The 16,956-nt window shown below is 46.7% G+C and overlaps 1 protein-coding gene across 1 annotated transcript in view; it reads right to left on the reverse strand.

Moving 5' to 3' along the window:
• Positions 1-1,692, reverse strand: part of MAP4 (microtubule associated protein 4) — a 257,932-nt gene extending 256,240 nt beyond the window's left edge. Inside the window, exon 1 of the mRNA XM_065399719.1 lies at positions 1,612-1,692. The gene's annotated coding sequence lies outside the window, so the exon portion shown is untranslated. The remainder of the gene's footprint in view (positions 1-1,611) is intronic.
• Between the last annotated feature and the right edge of the window lie 15,264 nt (positions 1,693-16,956).

The raw sequence follows: 16,956 nt of genomic DNA on the forward strand, positions 1-16,956 counted from the left end.
CAACCATCCTTGTAAAGTAGGGAAGGAGACCAGCCAGCCAGAATTGTAGCAAGAAAGCAGAGGGGAACCACATTACAAAAAGCTTCAAGAGGTCCAGATAAGAAGACCTGACACATGTAATATTGTATTAGACCAAACACATATGTGTTTCTGTGAGTTGGGGGGGGGGGGAGGGAGAAGAGGATTTCATGAAAATGCTGTTTAAAATAAAACTGCAGTAACAGCAAAGATATTACTAGGAACATAGCCTCGTCACTCCAATGCAACAAAATCTTTGCCAGCAGCTCCCACTTCCTCTGGGATGACCCAGACACAAATTCCCCCACCTCCCTTGATCAAGACAGATGCTGCAGGATGTTCCTCCTCCCACCCCAACTTTGAATTTCCTGTCACTTTTATACATGCCAATTATTGCAGCCCATCACACCCTTGCTACAAAATATTGTTAATTACCACAAATTAAATTAACCCCCATAATGTTCCCAGTTTGTTGCACTGAACAGAATTCTGCCACCTCACCAGCCTGTGATTTATAATTCAACTCCCATTCCCATAAAAGGCATCAAATGCCCCATATCCCTTAATTTGAAGAAAAATGGATTATGGGGGTTGGGGGAGAGGGCGATTAAGGAGAAGTTTGAGTGTTCTGGTTGAGGGAGGAAAGGGATGAGATTCAGAGCTCTAAAGGGAGATTTTGGGAAGTTCTGGCTGGGGAAATTTTGAGTGTACTTATTCAATTGTGCCCTTCCCCCAGTAGAAAACCCACTAATCCTATAGCAAACAAAGGTTTGTGGTCCCAACTCTGTCCTTCTCTTTACCCAACCATCCCAAGGCTGACCGGAGGCCAGAGCCCCAGATCACTAGGGGTCAGCACATGCTGAGAAGTGGGGCAAAGGGTCTGGTTAGGTCAGTGTCGCCCCCCCAAGAACCCCCTTACTGATATTGATATGACAGCCACTGCCAGCAGAGAGAAAGCTGCCTAAGCCCTAAGGGATGGAGCTAGGAAATGACTCAGGCTCCTGGGCAGGGCAAGAAAGAGGGGTGTCATACCCATCCCGAGACAGGGGGGTGTAACCACTTCACCCCTTCCATAGACTCAGCTGGGAACGTCTCCCTTCCTGCACCCAGAGGATCGTGGAAGAAATAATCAACCCTCTCAGCCACCCAAATTCTGCAACTAACTCTTGCTGGGCACCCCACCCCAGGGTCCCTCTGCCAGGGTCACAGCTGCTTCCCCCCCCCCCCCCCCGGGACCCCGCCCCACCATCCTCACTCCCAGGACCCCACCCTCACCGCTGCCCCCCCCCCTGGACGGCGCCCCACTCTCCTCACTCCCAGGACCCCACCCTGACCGCTACCCCCCGCCTCCCCAGGGCCCTGCCCCACCTTCACTACTGCCCCAAGAGCTCCCCCCCTCCCGGAGTCCCAGCAGCTCCTCCAGGGCCCTGCTCTCCCCTCCCCCTCACACTCCCACAGGGCCCCCAAGAGCCCTTCCCCGCACGGCGGGCCGCCGGCCCCCTCCTCCGCTCCGCCCCTGGGGTCCCCCTCACACCTCCCCTGCCCCGGGGACCCTCCCAGCTCGCGCTGTCTGCGCCGCGCGGAGGCTCTTACCGAGAGGGATGGCGGTTGTGAGCTGCTTGCGCCGCCTGGACGGAGCCGCCTGATGAGTGTCACTCTCCCTGCGGGCCCGGCCGGGAGGGGGAGGGAACGGGTAGTACTAAGGCACCCGCAACTAGGCGCCGCCGACCTCACGCGGAGTAACCTAGCCCGCTGACACAAAGGGCGGGACCTCTGCGCTCAGCCAATCCCTGCGCAGCGAGCTCGCGCTCGGCCAATGCTGGGGAGCGCGGGAGGCGGAGGGTGGGGCCGGCCGCGGGAGGAGCTGAGGCGGCGCCGGGACAACAGGGCAGCAAGCTGGGGTGAAGTGTAGCATGTGGGCTGCGGGGAGTGGGCCACGTTAGGAAGGCCATAGAGCCAGGCCCCGGAGAGAGATTTCAAGGGGGAGGGGTCTCAGGGGTCTGGAGGGCGTTGGCTAAGGGGAGGGGTCTGGGGAGAGGATGGGGGCGGTGGATCTGGCTGGAGAGGCTGGGCTGCAATACAGAAGTGAGGCTGGTATAGCTAGGGCGGGGGGGGGGGGATGTGTGTGATTTCTTTACTGATAAGAGTTACACTGGTATAAGCCCTAGCGTGGATGCAGTTGTACTGGTGTAAAGGCGCCTTATAGCAGTCTAGCGTATTCCCCTTTCCAAACTGAAATCAGCTATACCAGTATAAGCACTTTTATACCGGTATAGCAGCATCCACATGCTAGGCTAGTTAAAGCGATAAAACTTTCTGGTATAGACAAGGGTCCCAGGTTTTGGGAATATGTAATGGGGAGCAAAAATAGGAGCCATGAGGATATAGGGGCAGGGTAGGGCTACCTCTTGCCTAGGTTTTCCCAGCATTGTCTCTTTTTGAGGGAGCTGTGACAGGAAATCTGTAAGGGTGCTCAGTACACACTCCAGCTGTCCGGTTTTATAGGCTCAGGCTCATCCTTAATATCCTGGGTTTTTTGTACATCAGAGGTGGCAACATGAGGGCAGGGAGAGATCTGCGGGGCTTAGGGATATGAGGGTGGAAGGGGAGAGAAGATGGGGGCTAGGGTGCTTGGGGAGATTGTGGGCAGGGGTTTCATCAGTAGAAAAAGGGAATGGCTAATCTCTCAGGGAGTAGAGATGACGGGCCTCATCCTCAGGCTGATATTAAAGGACAGGGAACGGGGCATGTCTCACTAAAATGGCTGGCTCCAATTTTGAGGAGGGGAGGAGGTCGTCTCTTACCATCAGGATGGCTTAACGACAGCCTGTCATCATGAATCGTTGCCTGGCCTTTCAGTGCTGAGGAGGGAAGCCCCAAGCCTCTGCACCCAACCATCCCCTCGGGGCTGTGTGTGGCCCGCAACTTATTTTTTCTGTGGGTCAGTGGCCCCTGATAGAAAAAAAGGTTCCCCAGCCCTGGTTTAAGCCAATCTCTAACTATTACAAGACAGGATGAGCCCTAAAGTGTGGGGGAAGGTATTTCAGTCCTGCCTATTGTGGGGATCTTACACCTACCCCTCTAAAGCATCTGGCATTGGCCACTGTCTGATGATTTACTGGATCAGAAGGACCTTGGTCTAATCCGGTGTGGCAATTCCTATGTAGACTCTGACCCACTGTGGATCAGCCACTAAAGGGTGACATGTAACAGAGACTGAACAGTGGGTTACAGTGGCATGGGTTTGGGGAATGAATGTCTCTGACCATCAGGCCAGCCCTGGATTTGGCTCCAGGGGCACTTCATTTTGTTTTGCCAAGTTCCAAACTGGAGTTTACAAAAGGGGAAAATAAGAATCCTTGAAGGCCAACCTTTTAACCCATTGCTTGCCAAACAAGAATCAGGCCATTTGTGCTGCACTAAGTCAGGAGTGCCCAAACTTTGCCCAACCAAGTGGTGGCATTGGCAACTCACCATAATCCCTGAGAGAAAAGGCTGGCAGTTACTACGCATCTTTAATATTGTAAGTGTGACCAATAGAGACAACATGTCCCAGCATCCAAAAGTCCACCATAATGTAAACATCCATACTGCACTGCATGCTGGAACTTCTAATTTCCAAGATCCACCTTTCCACATTAAAGGTGAAGGCAGCTGAAGGCCCTCTTTGTAGAATGTGGTAGGCTGCCTTTAGCTCCAGGGCTGTACTTTGGCTCCCCCTGATATGAATTAAACCTGTTTCTTTGATACGTAGACCCACTGTCCAAACCCAGGATATAGATTTCCAATCACTTTCTTTTCATGAAAATTTAGTGTGAGGTAATGACAGCAACCTGCAGACTGGTCCTCTCTTAGTCTGTTTATTCCCTCTTTAGGATTTCCTATCTCAGTGTGTGCCATGTCTACATATACACTCTGACCTGGGCTTCCTAACCCCATTGTGTACAATGCTCCTCTGTAAACTCAGAGCTGGGCTTCCTAATTCCATTGGGTCCTATCTTGCTCCCATTGAAGCCCATTGGAGTTTTATTATTGACTGTAAAAGGAGCAGGATTGAGCAGAGGGCTCCATACCTCAGCATACATCTAGAGAATATAATAGGTTTATTCCTGGTTAGAGGACACTGAGATTCAGTAGGAAAATGTATAACTATGAGCTGTATTGTTCTCATCTGCACAGTATGAATCCAGTTGTGCATGCAGCACTCCCTAAACTCACAAATGCCTGACCCAGCATGAGCTGGTAAAACCTAGCATGGATTCTCTTCGGTGGCTGTTCAAGGTTGTACATTGGGAGGAGATATACTCACACCATTGCAGTGACAACCCTAGTCTGGCATATCCATCCTCCCCAGAAACATTTATATTTAGTGTCATTTCTGGAGGGCCCTACTTTAAATCAAAGCTCCCTGATGCTTTAGCTTAAGAAGAGGGCTCTGCGTCTTGCTTTATAGGGGGAAATGCTAAAAACAGACCCTCTCTTTTGTTTCCTATGTGACTCCCCTGTGCAAGAACCCAGAACTATTACTTCACTTCCCTTTGTTTAGTCTCTTTAGATGGTTCCCTTACTTTTCTTCCCATCTTGATAGTCGCATGGTGCTGTCTTTCCAGGGCCCAACAGATTCAACAAGTCCTCTTTGAGCCAGGAAGTATGCGGTCTTGGGTCACTCACCGTCACCTGGGTCATTTGATGGGCCAAAAATTCCTGGAAAGCACAAGAGCAGCTGTTCACATAGCACATCTCTCTAAAAGGCAGGACCATTCTACAGCAGGAACCCATCGATTCAGTGAGTGAGTGTGGAACTGCCTCCAACAAGTCAACTGTCTTCCAATTCAAAGTGTGGATCCAACCATTAACATACAAGTCACTTGTGAGCTCTGAAGTCATTTAAAAACTAAGAGTCCAATCCTGCCCAGTGTTTAACACCCTCAACTTTAATTTGAGGCAATGGGAATCAAGGATCAGGCCCACAGGGTCCCTCTACAGTCAAGTCCCATGAGCCCTGCCTTTAAACTAGGTCTGTTTGTTATGATGCAGTCTGTGCTGGGGAGTTTATGTGTAGCCTTGAGTTACCTTTTCATAAATACGATAACAGCTGGAGGGCCCATGTTTGATTAAATAAGGAAAGAGACATACAGTACATGCCTATATGATATTCTCTGTCCTTAGCAATTCTGCCATTCTGTTGATTTATATCTGGAGATTAAGGGATTTGCCTTTCAATAAAATTATTCTCCTCAAACTACCAAATGAAGGGGAAGGGGGATTTCCCATCATGTTTTCAGCTCTACATAACCGTCCTTTGAAAACACCATTATCTGCTTCTCCTTGACAGTGTTAAATGTATGTCTCACAAATAATTGCTAATCACTTTTGTTATGATTTGCTATTTCTATAGCATGATTGGTGCGCAGGGCATGCGGAAGACAAATGACAGAGTGACATCTCTGTGCTCCGAGGAGCTTCCAGCCTAAATTAGACAGAGAACGTCACTAGAAATGACAACTGGCTGTGTGCTGAGACAGAGGAGGAAGAAAAGTATTCTTGGGGGAGCTCCCTTAGGCCCTCCTTCTGCAAGGAGCTTCGTGCAAGCTGAGCCCTGCACCAGCAGAATCGGGGATTGAGTTTGTTTCAGCTTTGGATTTCTCTTCTTTCCCCAGTATGATCAAGCACAGGACGAGGAGCAGAGAGCATCAGAGCGGAAACTGGTGATGGACAGGAAGCTGGAAGAAGTGCATGTGAAGATAGCAAGGCACAGTGCTTGGTACCCAGGAAGCGGGAGCTTGTCCCGCCCATGTACCTGATTCTGATCTCACTTAAAACAGGTTTTACACTGGAATATAGGAATTGCCATAATAAGTCAGACCCCAGGCCATTTAGTCCAGCATCCCGTCTCTGACAATGGCCAGTACCAGATGCTTCAGTGGAAGGGGCAAGAACCCTGCCGTAGGCAGATACGGGATAATCAGCTACCCCACGTTAGGCCTCCTCGTGATCTCTGATATTTTGATTGTCTTAAGCCCCGAAGCATGAGGTTTATTTTTTAACATTATTATTAATTATTTGTATTATCGTAGCATATAGGAACCCTAGTCATGGACCAAGACCCCATTGTGCTAGGCGATGTACAAATATGGAACAAAAGAGTGGAAGGAAATGTGAGAAGAGAAACCCAGCAGCATCCCCATTACAGCATGATACAGGGCAGTGGGTGTGAGAGAAGGAGAGGCCTCCATAAGAGAGGGAAGCTGCAGAGGCAGTGTCAGACAAAGGAACCCAGGTGTCAGAGAGACAGGAGCTGGAGGGAGATATGAAGAGGTCATAGATGGCTGAGCTCTTTTTAGAGATCGAGTGGCTATTCCAGAGACAGGAAGAGAAGGGGAGGAGTGATGGAGGGAGAAAAGATGGTAATGGGTGTCAGTTTAGGCACCACTGAGATCCTGAAAGGTGGCAGCTGAGTTGGGATTAACCCCTAAGGATCTAAATTCCTACTGGTGGGTATGATACTGGCAGACCAGGTGCCAGCTCATGCCAAGGCCCCTATGCCTCAACTAATGAATGCTGACCAATACGTACCTGAAACCAGTCTGGCTGCCTGTGTGTAGTATGGTTAAAATAGATGTTAAGTTTATAAGAATGTGTTTAGACTTTATGACATGCTTATGGGATGCTGCATGTATTACTCTCACTTATAACATCTGTACCCCATGTAATAAGGTCAGGGCTGGCTCCAGCTTTTTTGCCGCCCCAAGCGGCGAAGAGAAAAAAAAAAAAGCCACGATCGGTGGCACTTCGGCGGCTGCTCTACCCGAGAGGGACTGAGGGACCCGCCGCCGAATTGCCGCCGAAGACCCGGACGTGCCGCCCCCTTCCGTGGGCTGCCCCAAGCACCAGCTTGCTGTGCTGGTGCCTGGAGCCGGCCCTGAATAAGGTTATATGGCACGTTTGCATTGTAAACCTCTGTAACGGTGTAACTCACCAAACAGGAAAGAAGCATTAACTAATGTAAAATGCTGACTTCCTACAGAAGGTGGCAGGTCCTGCCCACCAGGAAGGCCCATTGAAACCAAATGAGCCAGTGTGCAATATCAAAGAACAAAGACTTTGTTAATTGCTTTCCTCCCCCTGTCTCCAAACGAGAGAACTGCTCGTGAACTCATCCATCAGCTTGAGCTCTGGGCAGAAGGGAGTAAAAATCTCTGAGAAGAAGAAACTGGGGGCATGACTACACTTGCAGATGTAGAGCGCTTTGAGTTAAACCAGCCTTCGTAGAGCGCAGTAGAGAAAGCGCTGCAGTCTGTCCACACTGACAGCTTCAAGCGCACTGGCATGGCCACATTTGTGGCACTTGCAGCGGCATTGGGAGCGGTGCATTATGGGCAGCTATCCCAGCATGCAAGTGACTGCAACGTGCTTTTCAAATGGGGGGATGGGGTGGAGTGTGACAGGGAGTGTGTTGTGTGTATATGGGGGGGGAGAGAGCGTGGGGTTTTGGGGGGCTGAGAGCATGTCAGCATGCTGTCTTGTAAGTTCAGACAGCAACAGACCTCCCCCTCTCCCTCGCCTCTCTCTCTCACACACAGTATTCCACACTAATGGTTGCTTTGTCTCGGAGCAGATAAGCAGCTGGCTGTCAGAAACGGAGCTTTCAAAGGGCATATCCGCATTCCTACAGTGATTCAAAACAATGACAAGAGTGGCCACTTGACTTAAGGGGATTATGGGACGTTTCTGGAGGCTGATCAGAGCGCAGTAATGCAACACCTCATCCACACTGACGCCCGTGTGTTGTAGCCAAGGTGCAGCAAACGTTATTCCTTCTAGTCACAACATCACATTGGGAACTCATGTTCTGCTGATTATCCATCATGACCCTCAAAGTCCTTTTCAGAATCACTGCTTCTCAGGATAGTCCCCAAGCCTGTCAGAATGGCCTACGCTCTTTGTTCCTATGTGTAAGACTTTACATTTAGCCCTATTAAAGCGCATATTGTTTGCTTGTGCCAGCCCACTCTGTCTCACTTGCACCAGTTCATTCTGTACCACTCCCCCAAAATGTCATCTGCAAACTTTATCAGTAGTCGTTTTATGTTCTCTTTCCGGTAGCTGATAAAAATATTAAATAGAATAATTCCTGCAGGACCTCACTAAAACATACCCACTCAATGATGTTTCCCTGTTTTAGAATTACATTTTGAGACCTATCAGTTAGCTAGTTTTCAATCCATTTAATGTGTGCCGTATTCATTTTGTATTTTAGTTTTTAATCAGAATGTTGTGTGGTACTAAGTCAAATGACAAACTACTGTAAGTATGTTACATCAACACTATTACCTTTATTAGCCACACTTGTAATCTCATTAAAAAAATAACTTGACAAGATCTGTTTTCCATAAACCCATGTTGATTTGGCATTGAGTTGACAACCTTTCATCATGTTTTCATGGGGCAGGTAAAAAGACACCCCCCCCCCCCAAATCAACAGAAGGGCAGTAAAACTGGCAACACTGTAGTTAATTTTCTTCATTCCTGCCTGTTTTGGCTGCCATGTCTTCCCTTGGAGCCAGAGAGCCCTCTCTCTGCTGTAAGCCTGAAACACTCTTCTTAGTCAAGTTCTTAGTCAAGTTTTTTTTTTTTTTTTTTAATGTGCAGAGGTTTTTTTTGGAGGGTCTATCCATGTTCTGCTTTCATGTTGGGTTGAGTAGGATTAGGGTGTTGATGGAGTCAGATTATGCTACTATCCCCTCAGAGTTCAGGCTTCGGGCAACCATTTTAGTTCACCCCTGCTGGTCACCCCAGGCAATATTTTTGGAGGGTAGCTGAGGAGAGTGGACAGTCTCAGAATTGTAAGCGGAGGGTAGGCAGCAATGGGGCTGACTCCAATTTATAAATGAAGGGTAGGTGGGACTTGAGGCAAAAGGTGGAAGACAGGGGTATGGGCTAGTACATGTGTGGAATGTATTTATTTTAGAAAATCATGTGATTTTTATGCAAATCACGATGGGGGAAGGGGAAACGCATCATTTTTAAGCACATGGAGTTGGCAATACTGCAGCTGGCCACCACGGTGAACCTAAGGGAGCTGAGCTCTGAGTTTAAGACACGGAGAAAAGATCTCATGTCCAAAACTCCAGCAGAAGAGGAGAAAGTCAATAACTTGGAAGTCTGAGTCAACGTTCTAGAAACTGGCTAAAGAGAAACACGTAAGAGAAAGAGGCAGAGGTGCATGGCACTGCTGGAGCAGAGAGGTGCAGGTTAAATTAGATAATATAGAAAAGGGAGTGAGCTGAAACATTACAATAAATGGGGTGCTTTAAAAAATGCTGAAGGAGCAAATCCAATCTGGTATGTAAAAACTTCAACTGCAGAGCTGTTAAATCTGAGCTCTCTGGAAGAGGTGAAAGTGGACAGAGTCCATAGGGTGCTATTCTCTCCACCTAATCCTTGCAACAGGCCAAGAAATCGGGCTGTAAATGTCATTATCAGCAGACTAGATGATCATGATGGTCCCTTCTGGCCTTAAAGTCTAACATAACTATGTTATGTTATGAAGAAAATAGTCTGAAGTTTGGTTTAATTGGAGTGGGCATAATTCTGATAGCTGTGTTCTGTATTTTTTTAAAAAGACAAAGAATAATGAGGGAAAGAATGGGAGAGTTCCAATGATGGAGGTTGGAGAAAATAGATAAGGGAAGAAGTGGGAGGGGCCTGTAGTTCTATGTAAATCCTCTCCATGTAACTCAAGTGATCAGATGGCAATATATCCCTAAGGGCCAGGGCTGAGGTGAAGAACATCTCTTGCAATGCAACCGAGGTAAGAGGTTAAAGTGTTCATGGGGACAGTACAGGGGTTTACAGCTAAGCAATGCCCAGTCATTTGGGGACTGATTTATATGCTATTTTAGTATTTTATTTTTTGATTTAAGTTAAGGGGATACAGGAGAAGGGAGGGAACTAATACAGGAAATAGCTGCAGATGTTTACAAACAGAAATCAAGCCATATTCAAGCACACAATTGTGAAAGCCGTTGGCCACACAAGGGTCCATGCCAAACAGCCAGAGAACCACACAACTTTCAAGTTTTTCAGCAAGCCAAATAGTTATTCTCAATGGCTCTTCCCTTTAAAGTAACGCCTTCGAATGTCAAAGAGCTAAATAATGTAATTCAAAGGAAAAAAGCCCTGGCCAAAAAAATCAACCCTCCCGCCTCCAACTATTTTCCTTCAAGAAACTCTTTCAGGAGGGACAAAGGCAATTGGTTTCAGCAGACATCTTTTGTTTCAGCCAAATAAAAAAAAAAAAATAGGCGAGGGCATATCATTGGCTAAACATGTACCTTTTAAGATTAACAATCAATTTAAGGATAAGGAAGGACAGTTTCTCTTGTTAAAGGGCACAACTGCTTGGTTAATAACAACAGTGATCTCAGTGTATGATCCCAGTCAAGTGGGGGTGGGGGAGAAAAATCAAGGCAAATAAAATATTGCAAACACTTTGGAGAGGGGGAATTATACAAGGAGGAAATTTCTATTGTACACTGGTTCCTTACTGGGACAGATCTGATTACAAAAAGAAAAAAATAGTTAAGGAAACAGGTGACGCAGTCACTTTTCTATATACCAACAATTCAACCCTCAGATTGATGGAAAGAACTGCACCCAGAGGAAAGAGATTGTACATTTAAATACTAGAATAGATTTCATGTTAATCTCTAAATCCTTATTGAAGCAGGTAAGATATGCAGAAATTGGCACTTTTATTGATCAAATCATGTATTGGAAGCACTATTTGATAGCTGGAGTCAAAATATCACCTTTTTGGAAAATTAATTCTTTACTTCTCCTAGACAAAGATTGGGTTGCTGCAATATAGGAAGACATTGTTCCATTGTAACAGAGTCCTTGGTGGGCTGGGTGGCCTAGTGCAGTGGTTCTCAAACTTTTCAGACTACTGTACCCGTTTCAGGAGTCAGATTAGTCTTGCATATACCCCCAACGTTCACCTTGCTTAAAAACTACTTGCTTACAAAATCAGAGATAAAAATACAAAAGTGTCACAGCACACAATTACTGAAAAATTGCTGACTTTCTCATTTTGTCTATATGAAGTTTTCGTTTGAACTGACTTTGCTAGTGCTTTTTATATAGCTGGTTGTAAAACTAGGCAAATATCGAGATGAGCTGATGTACTCCCTAAAAGACCTCTGTGTACCCCCAAGGGTACATATACCTCTGGTTGAGAACCACTGGCCTAGTGGTTAGCAACCCCCGCCCCCTTCAGTAGTGGGAGCTGTGGTAGGGGAGCCTGGGCCCACCCACTCTACCAGGCTGTAACCCAGGGCCCTAGCAGGGTCAACAGCATTTGGCCTCCCATGGGGTCCTCTAAGTTACCCTCCCTGAGTCACTTCCTACCGTTACTTTTCTCCGTCAGCTTCTTGTCCCACATAAGGTATATAAAAGACAAAAACAGCCACCAAAACCATCAGTCCCAGCTGGGCTCAGCGTATAGTCCTGTCCCCCAAGAAGACTTCTCCAGCACTTTGGTCAGGAGCCTTGCCAGTAAGTCTGTCTCCTCCCCCTCACCTCCTCTTCTGAGCTGGGTTGCTCCCTTTTCAACCCTGTCTCCAGTTGAAGCATGCTCTGCATGGCCCCAGTAGTCCTGTCCTTGAACCCCCTCCAGCCCAGTTTGGGGTTTGTATATCCCATCACAGAAATATTTTCAAATTAATGCTGAAGAGAGATCTTCTATGGGAGGCAGGTAAGGCAGTATTTAGGGGTCAGTTGATAAGCAGAGCCTCTCATTTGAAAAAAGAAAGCTCAGAAAAAGATAAAAGAATAGGAAATAAGTACAAGAGATTCATAAAAACCTCAGGTAAAAAAGTATAACTAGTATAAGAGGAAAATTGAATATGTTGATGACAGACATCATTGAAATAGCCCTTTGGCATATAAAACAGATGCCCTGGGGGCCAGCAATTTAAAAGGGCCTGGGGCTTCTGGCAGCGGCCGGAGCCCCAGGCCCTTTAAATCGCTGCTGGAGCCGCAGGCTGGGCAGTGCTGAAGGGCTGGCTGGGGGAGTCTGGCCACAGCCCCACCCCTTCCACCCAAGGCCCCGTCCCTTCAGGGGGCCCAGAGGCCTCCCCCCCCACACACACCTTGCCCAGGACCCCAACCGCCTTGCGTACCGGTAAGCCCTTTAAGTTACTTTCACCCCTGTCCATATGTGACACAGTGGGGAAAGGATTTGGATAGACAAATTACTCCAGAGAAATGGGCTTTGATCTGGCAAAGAGAATCAGCAACCTCAGTCTGTAGCACAAGACAAGAAAATGTCTTTAAGATACTGTGTCAGTGGTATCCCACGCCAGTCAAGGTAAAAACGTCGAGAGATTGAATGGGGATAAATGTTGGCGAAAGAGGAGATTTTAAGAGAATACAAACTGTTGGATATTGATCCTCTGGTGATCCTCCTGGCACCTCCTAGCAGAAATGGTTACACTCAATGAAGAGCTGATCTCTCATCTCCTAGTAGTGGCTCGGCTACTACTGATAGTCTCTCACTTGAAAAATAAAATTGTCCAAAGCTAGAGGCAGTGTGACAGGGTGTGGGTACCCCATCTAGTGCAGGGTGAGTGCACCTCATTAATAAGTCCACCAAACTGGCCTGGGCCTCAGGGCTGTAAGGCCTAATGATCAGTCAGTGGTGTTGCCCCAGCTCCAGGGCTGTAAGGCCTAATGGCCAGAGTCAATATGGCTGCCCCCTCTCTCAGGGCTGAGTGGCCCAGCAGCCAGTCAGGCAAGTGGGCCACCACCTAGGGATGGGTGACAGCCAGGGTATGGGGACCCTGGCCCGCCCTACTCCACCATGTCCCAGCCCAGGGCCCTATCAGTGGCAAGGGTCTCTGCCACTGAGTCAGCAGAGATCCAAACCAAACCACACTGACTGTTCCCAGGCATACAGCTGCCACCTCTCCCTGGGCTACTTCCTATCTTGTCCCTTGTAATCAAGCACTGGGGACCTCCAGGGTTTCCAGGCTCTTCAGCACAGATGGCTCCCAACAACCCTGAGTTCTCAGACCTCTGCCAGTGTCTGTGTCTGTGTCTGTGTCTCCACCTGGGCTCTTTCCAGGCTGGCATCTGCAACAAGCATCCTTCCACCTCAGCTGTCCACCCACACTGAACTGATCTGCTCCCTTTTATACTACAGCTACACTTGGCGCATGCCCAGTAGGTTTGAGGGAGTTAACCCTTTCCCATCCAGAGGGGGGTGAGTGCACTATATCACACATTGTTCCAAAAATATTGGGCTGTTGTTATTATGGAACAACTAATGGATCAATTACGTACCCAGCAAACCAGACAGAGGACAAATAGATACTTAAGTATTTGGTTACCACTTATTCAATACTCAGACAAAGTACATTAACCTGCAAAAAACCCCAACACACCTGTCCAATTTTTTGATTAATATTCAGGTTGATAGACATGCCTGGCTTGATAAATATGAGTAGAGTCAGTAGTTTCTCTCAGTTTAATAAAATCATCAGAGACAACATGGCCTGGGTGATATAAAGAGGCTCACTCTATATACTATGGGAACTCCCTGGTTAAACAGAGAGATCTGATGATTATATTACTGCAGATTCTCTAAACGGAGAAATGAGCTCACTCTTAATGACACATCTTCCCTCTGTTTACCTGGCAATGATTTGTAAACTTGTTAAAACTTCCTAAATAAATAAGTCGAGAGATATAACATATCTTCAGCTAATGGTTTTTATATCGATACCATATATATTTTACAAGAGGGTACAGTATAGTATAGTATGTTTACTATTGTTTTGTTTTAATTGTATAAAGTATTATTGCAAACTCATATGTAGGAGTATGATGGGAAGGTTAATGCTGGTGTGGCACTCCAGCGGAAAAGGGCGTAGTCTCCAGTCTCCAGTTTCTAGGTGGGTGGGGATATGGTATACGGGGCAGGTTTAAGGCTGGAGCTGAATCTCACAGGGAGTATTTCCTGGCCAAGATTTTCAAAAGGGACTAGTTGTTTTGGGTGCCTCCATTTTTGGGGTGCCGTTCTTGAGATGCCTTGAAGGGGCCTGATTTTCAGAGGGCAGGAGCTCAGCATTTTGTGAAAATTAGAGTCCTATAAGGTGCTTCCAGTGGAGCACCCAAAATCACTAATAAAAAATTAACAGTAACAATCACTTCTGACAGTCTTGGCCCCTGTAGTTTGTAGCATTTACAGTCTCATCTCTCAGAATGTAGGAAATCCCCCAGTTGGTTTGCAGGAAGAATATACTTCTGTGCATTGGTCTGGGTTTTGCGTGCATATGCTCTAGGGCTTTGCAAGTGCTACACCAGAGTCCCTGTTCATGCTGCTGAGCCCTGAAGAGGTTAAGCGTTTTGTTCTTTTTAATTTAACAGCGTCTCTTTCTAGATTTATTGTGATGTTTTGCTACAGATGCTTTCAGCAACCTGATACTATGACTCAGCCTAATTCCCTGCTTGATGAGCTGTGTGTTCAGAGAGCTGGTTCAGAGATGCAATTCCAGTTAGGCCCAGCCTGCACTGGGAGCAGAACAGGGCTCGCTACTGTACAGAGATGGCATGATTACACAGGGGACCGCGGGAAATGATGCCAACAACCAGCCTCGTTTGGAAATAACAACTGAGTTATTTATGAGTGGGTGGGTGTCTAGAAAGCCACATATTTTTGTCAACATCATCAAGAAAGAAAGAAAGAAAGAAAGAAAGAAAGAAAGAAAGAAAGAAAGAAAGAAAGAAAGAGCCTCCCACAGTGAAGGAGAATAGTCTTTCTAACTACACTGGTATCTTCTGGATCTCAAGGATGAGTAAAAAGACATTTAGGCCTGGATTCAGGAACAAAACAAAACAAAAGAAAAACCCTATTCAGCAAAACACATAGGCTTGTACTCAGCCTTAGGCATGTGTTACATACTTTGCTGAACAGGGCTGGGTTTAAACACATTCTTCAGTACCTGGCTGAACTGAGGCCTTAGTAACAGGGCCGCAAGAGTGAAGACTTATTGTGTCTACACAGGGATAAAAGCCCCATGGCATGGCCGGGGCTGGCCCAGATCAGCTGACTCAGGCTTGTGCGGCTTGGACTATGGGGCTAAAAATTGCTGTGTAGATGTTTGGGCTTGGGCTGGAGCCTGAGCCAAAACCAAAACCCAAAGTTGAAATTTTCTGTGGTGTCTTTAACGGGGCTCTGACAGTGATTTTCACTTCTACTGAAAACTTTATGGCCTGAATTCTGCCATCTAGGCTCAGCCAAAATTCCTACTGAAGGCAAGCAATAGTTACGAGATACATATAATTGGGTCCAATCCACCCAGGCTAGCCTCACCATCCAACCTATTCCATTTTCAAGATCAGATTTCATGACACAGTGAATGTCCTTGTGCAGACAGGGCCTATGGGAATTGTTTTCAATGAACTCTAGTTGCCTTTAGAGTACAAAGCAACTTCTAATTCACAGCACAGAACAATACTACTTAAGAGCACCAGACTCAGGAGATCTGGGTTCAAATCCTGACTCCTGGTGTCACCATGGCCAAATCACTCCATCTGTCTGTGTCCCAGTTCCCAATCTGTAAAATGAGGATAATAACCTTGCCTTGCTCTCCCTATTTTGTTTGTCTTGTCTATTTAGACCAGTGGTTCTCCAACTTTTGTACTGGTGACCCCTTTCACACAGCAAACCTCTGAGTGTGACCCCCCCCTATAAATTAAAAACACTTTTTTATATTTAACACTATTATAAATGCTGGAGGTGAAGCGGGGCTTGGGGTGGAGGCTGACAGCTCGCGACCCCCCCATGTAATAACCTCACAACCCCCTGAGGGTCCCGACCCCCAGTTTGAGAACCCCTGATTTAGACTGTAAGTGTAACCCACGTGCCTAATAGGGAGATACCTCTTTAAGAGATTTCATCAAGAAGGTTGGTGGCGATTGGACGTCTAACATAGTGAATGCCAGTGAAAATGAGGTAGGATCAGAGTCTAAAATAGGGAAAGAACAAGTCAAAAATTACTTAGACAAGTTAGATGTCTTTAAATCACCAGGGCCTGATGAAATGCATCCTAGAATACTCAAGGAGTTGACTGAGGAGATATCTGAGACATTAGCAATTATCTTTGAAAAGTCATAGAAGATGGGAGACATTCCAGAAGACTAGAAAAGGGCAAATATAGTGCCTAGCTAATAAAAGGGAAATAAGGACAACCCGGGGAATTACAGACCAGTCAGCTTAACTTCTGTACCCGGAAAGATAATGGAGCAAATAATTACAAATTAATTTGCAAACACCTAGAAGATAATAAGGTGATAAATAACAGTCAGCATGGATTTGTCAAGGACAAATTGTGTCAAACCAACCTGATAGCTTTCTTTGACAGGGTAACAAGTCTTGTAGATAGGGAGGAAGCGGTAGATGTGGTATACCTTGACTTTAGTAACGCTTTTGATACTGTCTCGCATGACCTTCTCATAAACAAACCAGGTAAATACAACCTAGATGGAGATACTATAAGGTGGGTGCATAATTGGTTGGAAAATTGTTCCCAGAGAGTAGTTATCAGTGGTTCACAGTCATGCTGGAAGGGCATAATGAGTAGGGTCCCACAGGGATCGGTTCTGGGTCCAGTTCTGTTCAATATCTTCATCAATTATTTAGATAATGGCATAGAGAGTACCAGGGCCGGCTCTAGGTTTTTTGCCGCTCCAAGCAAAAAATTTGCCGCCCCAAGCTCCGAGAGCGCAACTTCCCAAGCAAAAAAAAAAAAAAAAAATGTCCGGAATGCCGACCCTGGAATTGTGCCGCCCCAAGCACGTGCTTGCTTTGCTGGTGCCTAGAGCCGGTCCTGGAGAGTACACTTATAAAGTTTGCAGACGATACCAAGCTGG

This window comes from Emys orbicularis, chromosome 2 (assembly GCF_028017835.1).
Source record: "Emys orbicularis isolate rEmyOrb1 chromosome 2, rEmyOrb1.hap1, whole genome shotgun sequence".
In the NCBI taxonomy this organism is placed as follows: Eukaryota; Metazoa; Chordata; order Testudines; family Emydidae; genus Emys; species Emys orbicularis.